Below are 8886 nucleotides of genomic sequence, written 5' to 3' on the forward strand. Positions count from 1 at the left end.
GGAAAGTTATAGTTTGAAACTGTTTAACAAGTTGGGTAGCCCTTTCAAAAATCAGGTCCAAAGCCAGTGTTTAGTATTGACGTGTCCCGTTACGCACATTGTTCCATTACGCTGTGTCCCGTTACGCTCATTGTACGCTTGCGCCTCATCTATCTCTCTTCCACTCGATTGGCTTATGCGTCCGAGGAGAAGAAAGACGGCGGCAGGACACAACTTACATCTACACGTGAACTGTTTCGTCGACTGTTTATAAAGTGAAGTGAAAAGTTAATGTGGTTTTCATTGCTTATTACAATAAAGGTTAATTATTCTTGCATTTAAAAAATCTGATTACTAGTATAATTTCAAGTATTTATTATTTTATTATTAAAAAAAGTAGCATCTGTCGGCGAGTGCAGTAATAATAGGTTATGTTAAAATTGACTAAAAAATTATGGTGATTCATATAATTGATTATATATATTTTATTACGGTTTATTTATATAAAAACTAATTCATAATTATATTAAAACTTTATAGCTAAAAACCAGTTTTTAAAATTAATTACAAGTCATCTACACGTGAACTGTTTCGCCGACTGTTTATAAAGTAAAGTGAAAAGTTAATGTGGTTTTCATTGCTTACTACATCAACAATTTCGGCAATAAAGGTAAATTATTTTTTCATTTTAAAAATCTAATTACTAATATAATTTCAAGAATTTATTCTTTTATTATTAAATTAAAAATGATTACATTTTATTCATAAAAGTATGCAATCATTTTATCAATGTTTTGTTATGACGGTGTCACGTTAAACTATCGTCCGTAAACCAACTTTACAGACAACCAATTATTTTTAAATATTTAGATGGGAAAATAAGTAGTTTACCGGTATTTGCGAGAAAAAAAATGTTAAAAATTAAAAAATACTTTTATTATATGCTCTTTCACTTTCTCTTTTCATTAAACCCGGCGGAGATGAGAAAGTCCAAATACTTTAGGAGATATCGAATTTTTTAATTTTCATCACAATACCTGTGCATTCTTGCGGCGTTGAAATTTGTTTCTTGTTTACAAGTATGGATTTTTTTTTCGCGACGTAGGTGAACGACTACATCATTTTCTACTAATGGCAAAGGAATTGTACCCGCCTCTAACTTAGGTGAGTTTTTAACGTTTCAAGTTTTAATGTTTTATTTGTTATTTGGATATTGTTGCGCAAGTAATAAGTAAAAAAAACTACGTGAGTTCCTACTGTTCATCCTTTGTCCCGGTTTGTTTGGTCAGGTCAGTTACATTATAAAAACTTTAAAACTAAACAACCATTAAAATTAATTCACATTATTTTTAATGTCCGCTTAGTTTGAAAGTATTTATAATATAACTGACCTGACCTAATCGACCACTTTAATTAATTAGGCACTCACGAACACACAACAAAATAAAAAAAAATGTCTTCGGTCGAATGATAGCACAGGTCTTGTATTGCAAAATAAGAACGGCGATATCTCCTAAAGTATTGGGAATTTCTTATCTCCGCCGGGTTTAATGAAAAGAAGAAATGAAAGAGCATATAATAAAAGTATTTTCGGATTTTTAACATTTTTTTTTTGCAAATACCGCTAAACTACATATTTACTCTCACAAATTTTCTAGAATTTAAGATTAAAAATTTATTTTACGTGTCTTAAATTAATTAATCTAACTAACTTTGTACTTGAATTCGACTTATTTTCCAGACACCACAAATCTGCACAATAACAACAAAATAAATAAAAATATCGTGGCATAATTTTCTGTATAATTGAAAATAATTTTATAAAAGAACATGAAACCTATTTATAAATAAAGACGGGTACGAAAATATGTCAGCCTCTGTGGCCTAAAGGATAAGGCGTCGGTCTCCTAAACCGGCGATTGTGGGTTCGAGTCCCACCAGGGGTAGAAACTTATTTTTTTTTACTCAATATCTAGTATTAATGGATATTTTAATTAAAACCTTGAAATATATTTCATTAATGTGGTTATATGATAGTGTAAATAAATAATTAAATTCCGTTAAATTTTTTTTCAGAAAGTATCTTAGCCACCACAGTTAACTAAGCAATCTTTTGAAAAACAATTTTCTTAAAAAAAAAAAATTACTCCACTGTCTTGTAGCGCCCTTTCAGGATGAAAAATTAATTATATTTGACTACAGTTCCTTATTAGTCAACCTTTGGAATGCAATTGAATGCACGCCGGCTATTGGTTAAGGGGTAAGTTGTGACTTTTAGGAGCAGGGGTAATGCATGTTTTTTTTTTTTTTTGCTTTTATCGGAGCTGTTTGATTGTATATTTTAAAATTTTTGTCTGCAGATGGAATGATTCGATAGTCAACGTAGCTGCTCCGGAAGTAGATTCTAGCAGTGGGTGTGGAAACTACGCGTGATTCGCGCCAATAAATTTAGTTAAAACACTAATTACGTGTATTTATCACGCTCGGCATTATTGTAAAGAATTCTGCGTTAAATTTGGTATCTGAGATTCGTATTATAAGTGTATTTGCAAAGTGAGAACACATGTTTATGTTCGTTACCGAGGTAAATGTTGCACATCTCTGGCGAGTACAGAAAGACTCGCTAAATTTTTATTTTTACCAGCTAAATATTGAACAGGATTTCTTCTTTAATAAAGGCCAAGCCCGAGCGGCTGAGCGACAGTCTAATTATTGAGTAGATTGCCAAAAAACTGGAGTAAAAAAACAGAAGAAAGGTTTTCTTTGTCCGTGGGTTCGAAAGTGGAGAGTTCACTGGAGACCGTTAACCTGGACGATGGCGACTGTAATGTCGACTGACACGTTCGGGACCTCTTCGCTTTTCGACGCTTTTGAAACCCACAGACCAATCAAACCTCGGACAAAGTCCGGGAAAGCATTACATCGTTATAAGGAAAACTGAATTTCTTTGCATTAAGTAATGAGAATAACACACACCACGAAAGTTCTCCAATAGGTCTTATAATAGTATATTTATAATTTTATAATGATATTTTTAAGGTATGAATTTATATATAGCCTGTAAATTATATACATTAAAATCTAATTACCCCTAACTTCGCTAGCGCCTTTTTAAGGCATTGCTGATATTTTTCAACATTGTAAGACAAGTATCTGAATAATTCCAAACATTTTGAATAAATAAATAGACACAATGTAATGTTTTAGTTTGGAAAAAATACTCAAAAATATAGCACCGCGTTCTTAATGATTTAGTGAACCAACAAAGTATTAAATATTTTTGACACCGTGTTTGTTCTAACACATTTTTTCCTCGTAATTATTCATCTTTTTTTAAGTGGCTTCCCGTCAATGTAGCAAGATAAAATATAAACCAGTTTTTAAGTCTAACCATGAAATTTAAACACAAAAGGTTGAAAATCGGTTTAGTAGTTTTTGCGTGATTATCAAACAAACGAACAGTCAAACATACCGACACACTTCTGTTACAAATTTTATAATATTTCTAGCTGAAGTACCCGGCGTTGTCCGGGCTAAACACATCTTAATATAAGGAACAATACTACCGAGTTTCAAGTCTGCAGGACGTACATTTGAAAATCGGGAAATTTTGATTTTAAAGTCCCGTTGATAGCCCAAACTTGGTGCATCAAGGCTACGCCTCAGCAAAACCGGGACAACAACCTTCAGCTTCATTTTATGGTAAAGGCAGGTAACCCCTAAGGCAGGACATGACGGACGCACCAAACGATAGCGCGTTAAAAATTCAAGGCAGCGCCATCCATTGAAGAAGTTCTAAACCAAACTCTTATTAGCGCCTTTAATTCTCTAGCAGCCGCGAACTTCGGTAAGCGGGTGGGTTTCCGTTAAGGAGAAGGATAGGAAGTTGCCAGAGCATACTGTATGACCGAATGGTGGACATATAGAAATTACACAAACTCACTGTTTATGTGTATATGACCTACCTTCTATGATTTTCTATTACAAAACTGAATTTACCCATTTTTCACTCCGTTAGGGATAGAATTTCATAATTACATGTAGTCTATGTCACTCTCCGGCCCATAAACTATCTATATGTAAAAAATCATGTCGATAAGTTGCTCCATTGTTGCGTGAAAGAGTGAGAAACAATTAAAAACACTATATATAGTCGACAAAGCATTGCTTTGTCTTATATGTTATTTTGCTCTGCGTATTTCTCGGCAAGGGACTAGGATAGTTGAGTGGTTAGTTACCTAGCCTCTCTTGACGGTGGTTCGGATTCGACTCCTGTCGGGATCAAACCATCGTGTGTTGTAATCCGAAATTATTTTGCTTCTCTATTTCATTTAGTTTTTCATAGTTTAAATAAGTTACATTATAACTACCATTTTTTCTTTACAACATATATTTTCTTTCAGTTGGATAAGTGTTAGTTAAATGGTTTTGAGAAACTTTAAAACTAATATACATTTCATTCCTATCATTATTTAAAGGCAGTAAATTATGTGATTTAAGTTTTGAATCAGCATTTTGTCGTCAATATGTTGTTAATAAAAAATAAAACATAAAAATTTTCGTTTTCAAAAATATTAGAAATCTGATTTTTCTCGGTTTTTGGAAAAACAAATTTACATAGATATGTTAATTAATAACGTGTTAAAAACTAATTTGATGATGAACTGGAAGCTCAAAAATTTTAAACTACATATTATCTTCATTAATTCAAGGCTTCAAATATAAATTATTCTTTATGTTTCTCAAAACTATTAAAAATAAATTTTTAATAAAAAACCTAAATTTATAAATTTTATAATATTAAATAAATTTTTTGTACTTCTTTTAGCGTATTCGTTCATTCATTCCATATTTCTCAGATATTTGCTTGAAACAAACCGCGAATAGTTTGTCCATCTCAATTTGTTGACGCCGCAGGCTTTGCGTCAGAAAAACTGTTCGTCTTCTATCACTTTACGTTTGTGAAAATAAACCCAACTTTATTTTTTTACAAAATGATTTAGGGAAATATTTTTTTTTTTTTCCAATTCTTGAAGATGAGGAGGAGCCCCTAAATTTCACGTATTGGTTTTTTTTTATGTGAAAGGGATCTTCTAGCACTCTCGAGAAATATGTTTTCACGTCTTGTAGAAGTGTTGAAATGAAGCACCATGAATGTCCATCCTCATAGATCAGAGAAAGGAAAAGAAAAGCGACGGACAAACCATGCGAATATAAAGGTGGATGAAATAAATTTCATTCGTTTCTTTCTTTTATACTATCTATACTACTTTATAGAGGATATGTAGCTTTAGCTATCGAGCACAACAAAAAAAAAACTGAAATCGCTCCAAAACATAAATGAATTGACATACAACTTTGTTGACATTCGTATTATAACTGTGGTGTTTATAAAGTAACTTTTTTAAAAGTTTTAAATACATTTTTATTTTAAAACGTTTCACTCAGAATATTTTAATCTCAGCTAATGAATATCACCAAGTTAAACAATATATTGCGATGGAAGTCTTCCAATACTACTATGAATTTTTCGAATATATTTTCTGGACAATTGAGGTAAGCTTATTTTTTATCAAATTCACACTAAGTCAAAGTGCAAGACGCCAAATTTTTATTGCTTGATTCATTACAGAAAATTTGTTATACACTAAGGATTACCCAGAAGAAGCAGAACAGTTTCAGAGAACGCCAATGAAGCACTTTTATGTATTTCTGTATTTTTTTTCAATATTTGCAACAAGATAAAAGATATAAATATAGAGATATAGAGATATATAGAGATAAAAACCCAAATCTTGCCCTACATTTTCGGTCAAAAGTATAATTTAACATACGTTTGTGATGTAGTGAAGTTAACGGTTGCTCTTTTGGACCGAATTTTGTCATAAATACTGGCGACACATCAACCAAGCCATTTTTCAACGAGATTGGGCAAAATTATTAATAAACAAGATTTTTTTAATTTTTACTTTTACAAAAGATTCCTTTGGGAACCAGATGCCAAGAAATAGTTTGTCGAACTACAAAAAAAATTACTGGAAATTTTTTCAACACATTTCAATGGTTAATTTTGAATATATTAAATATGATTTTGGAAACAGTTTTGAATATTGGTTATCACGCTTACGAAAATTGACGCAGGTTTAAAAAATGTTGAGTTTTATGTCAGCTGAAAAGATAATTGAATAGTCAACTATTTGACTTTATTTTGTGCTCAGTAAATACTAGAAAGAAAGATATTCACGGAATGTAGTTACTGGGACAACACACAGCATAAATTCCCAGGCGAGAATACGAACTCAGTATCAATTACTGCGAACTTTTTTTTTCACGTTAATGCACTTATTTACAAATATATATATATAAATATATATATATAATTCGTCGTGATTATTTCAGTTCTAATGACAAAAATAATTACAGTGTAGAAGACGTGTCCCCTCCGGGTTTAACACAAGAACGAGACAGCAGCTCGACGGAGCACCAATGAGCGCGATTGCCCGGCAGACACGCTCGGCGCTCTCCTGATTGGCAGCGGACGTCCTGTCGGTCACAGATGTGACCAGTCACGAGAGACTGCGCTGCCGGTGGACTCCCAGGATGATCTCGTCCAGCGCGCATACACTGCTGCACACAGAACACGAGCGACGCCGTCAGTGTCACGCTGACGCTACCGCCTGTATTCACGCTCGAGGTTGAACCTTCCAACAATTCTGGTAGTAAAACTAAAATAATAATTAAAAAAAAACCTCTCGACAGAACAAAATAAACTCTTTAAAAAATGTTTCCGAGTCTTTCAGTACTTTCCAGGGATGTGTAACATCTAATCTCGGTAACAACCAAATTCATGTGTTATAATAATAAGAAACTCCAACACTAAATGTAACGTAAAACATTCTTTACAATAATGCCGAGCAAATTGTGTTTTGAACTTCAATTCTGGACGCGAATCACACGTAGTTTTTCACCCGCCGCTAGAATTCGCTGCCGGAGCAGCTACGTCAACAACTATCGATTCATTCCATTTGCAGACAGAAATTTTAAACTATATAAAAAAACGGCTCCGATAAAAGCGAAAAAAAAAAGAATTTAAAAAGTACTAAACCCTGACATTGTACTTTATTTTTGACAAGGAATTTTGTATTAAAATACAGCCCATCAAGTTAAAACTCATTAACCGTTAATACTATGACGTTTCTCTTTGTATTTGTAAACTAAGGTTCGTGCCATCCATCACAGATGGCAGCACCATGGTTGTTACACATTTCCGTTCCTTGACTTCAGTAACAATCACGAAATTACTCCAACCAAATGCAGTTAACCGAAAGTTAATATAGTTATTACACATAAAAAAACTGCTGATACTAATGACTTGAATCTCACATATAGATATTAAGCGCAGAAATATTAAGTTTTTATTTAGTTGTGTATATCAACGTCTACAGAGAAAAGATTATGGTTGTATTCCAGTGTATTTATTTCCATGGAGCATAAAAACGCAGAGTTAAAACTAGGTGGTATATTTTTAATATGCAAGTGTGTGTTTAGAAACACAGTTATATTACCATGCTAACTGCTATTATTTTTGTAGCAGCAAACCACAGTCTGATTACCATCTTTGCCTTGCTGGGTGGATTTTTAGGTTTCCCCAGTTTATTAGAAATGAACAAAAAACAAGGTGTGATTCCGTCTGAAATATAATTACTCCATACTGGGGAAACTTATAACAGATACAAGAAAATATTAACGTACAATATTAATTACATTCTTAAACAGCTCTCAGGTATATTAAAAAAAAAATATTGGCCGGCCGTACATGGAATTATCAAAAGTTTCATTTACTAGAAATACATAAACCAATTAAAAAATACCAATATGTTTAAACGATCCCAGGATATATACTTAAAGTCCAGAAATTATGTTTATCTAATTAACTGCATCTGACGACGTAATTTAAAGAAAGTTCAGAAAAGGGTCAAAAGATACAGAAGCACCGGAGGTCGGGGCTTCGTTTCCCGGAGATCACGCGGGTACATGATGCCAGGGCGCTTGTGTCCTGTTGTGGAAGGGAGATGAACATGCCAATTCGGCGTCCGGCTCTCGGACCCTGTCTGGAACAGTCCGAATCAAAACTGATCAGAACTTGTACACAGACAGTATAGGGGAGGTTGGGGAAAGTCACGGATCGTCACTCACCAGACAGGGAAGTTGACTTCTGTTTACCGATGCGTCGCCAGCCAGGAACTCGATCCCGCGAATACGCGGCTGGGCGCGGTCGTTTTCATCATTTCAAAAGAAATAATTTAAAAGAAAAATAACTATTACACTTGTACTACGCAGACGAACTAAACTACTTAAAAAAATTTCAGGGATAGCATCCCTTATTTAAGCGACTACATAGTCGGTTGCGGCCGGATGGAAGTCTTGCAGTGTCTCGTCGATCCGCCGATTTTCGCAAACGGTCCGTCTGCAGTCGCGACGCGAAGTGTCTCGCGGAGAACCGCGTCTCGTAATCAAAAGTAAGTCTTCTATCAAAAGTGGAGGGGGTGACTGGGAGTCCGGACCGAAAGGTCCCGAAGTTCCCCGAGTGAGGGCCATAAAAAACTCTGACTGATGTCTCGAAGTTGGTAGCACTGGCCGACTTTAGGGCTACCTGTTGAGGGGTGTCTGAGATAAAAAGAATCGACTCGCCCAAGGCGTCTGCTTTACCAAGGGATAAAGGGCGCAGTCTGGTGCAGCGCTCTGGCGGCCTACAGGGTAAGTTGGCTGGGCGGTTAGCGAGTTTGCCGCTAGGTGTCGCGGGGTGGTCCATCTTGGCACACACATTTTTTATGCAAGGCGTCCTTGGAGACGGTCGCTGTCTGCTGAGGTTTCTGACCTGTCATTGGCCTTAGGCGAATTCTTAGA

At 34.6% G+C, this 8886-nt stretch overlaps 1 non-coding gene across 1 annotated transcript; it reads left to right on the forward strand.

Annotated features, from left to right (window-relative positions):
* The first annotated feature begins 1852 nt into the window (after nucleotides 1-1852).
* Trnar-ccu (transfer RNA arginine (anticodon CCU)) lies at nucleotides 1853-1925 on the forward strand. The gene has a single exon. It is a non-coding gene; the product is annotated as a tRNA-Arg (tRNA).
* Nucleotides 1926-8886: the final 6961 nt, after the last annotated feature.

Source organism: Bacillus rossius, chromosome 1 (assembly GCF_032445375.1).
Source record: "Bacillus rossius redtenbacheri isolate Brsri chromosome 1, Brsri_v3, whole genome shotgun sequence".
In the NCBI taxonomy this organism is placed as follows: Eukaryota; Metazoa; Arthropoda; class Insecta; order Phasmatodea; family Bacillidae; genus Bacillus; species Bacillus rossius.